Source organism: Suricata suricatta, chromosome 2 (assembly GCF_006229205.1).
Source record: "Suricata suricatta isolate VVHF042 chromosome 2, meerkat_22Aug2017_6uvM2_HiC, whole genome shotgun sequence".
NCBI classification, from domain to species: Eukaryota; Metazoa; Chordata; class Mammalia; order Carnivora; family Herpestidae; genus Suricata; species Suricata suricatta.
In genome coordinates, this window is record NC_043701.1 from 52,761,541 (window position 1) to 52,762,084 (window position 544).

A 544-nucleotide genomic window follows, 5' to 3' on the forward strand; every position below is an offset into this window, starting at 1 on the left:
CAACTAAAACATCCCTGCAAACATTACTCGTGATCACCTGCTGGCACAATTTTGAATACCTCCTAGTTATTTATAATTCTCACACTCTAAACCCTGTGGGGTTTTATACCACTACCTGTTAAAAAAATAATAGACTTAACTTTTTAGAAAAACAGTTTTAGAGGGACACCTGGGTGGCTCAGCTGCTTGAGCATCTGACTTTGGCTCAGGTCATGATCTCCTTGTTCATGAGTTCAAGTCCCGCATGAAACTCTTTACTGGCCTGCAATTCTCTCTTTCTGCCCCTCTCTGACTTGCACTCTGTCTCTCTCTCTCTCAAAATGAATAAACTAAATAGCTTAATTAATTAATTAATTAAAACAGTATTAGATCTACATAAAAAAAATGTAGCAGACAGTAGTGAGAGTTCTAATATACCCCCCCATACACACACACACACTTTCCCCTGTTACATAAATAAGGATAAGTAAGGTGCATTTGTCACAATTAATGAGTCTATAGTGACATATAAAATAAAGTCTATAGTTTACTCGGATTATTTTGT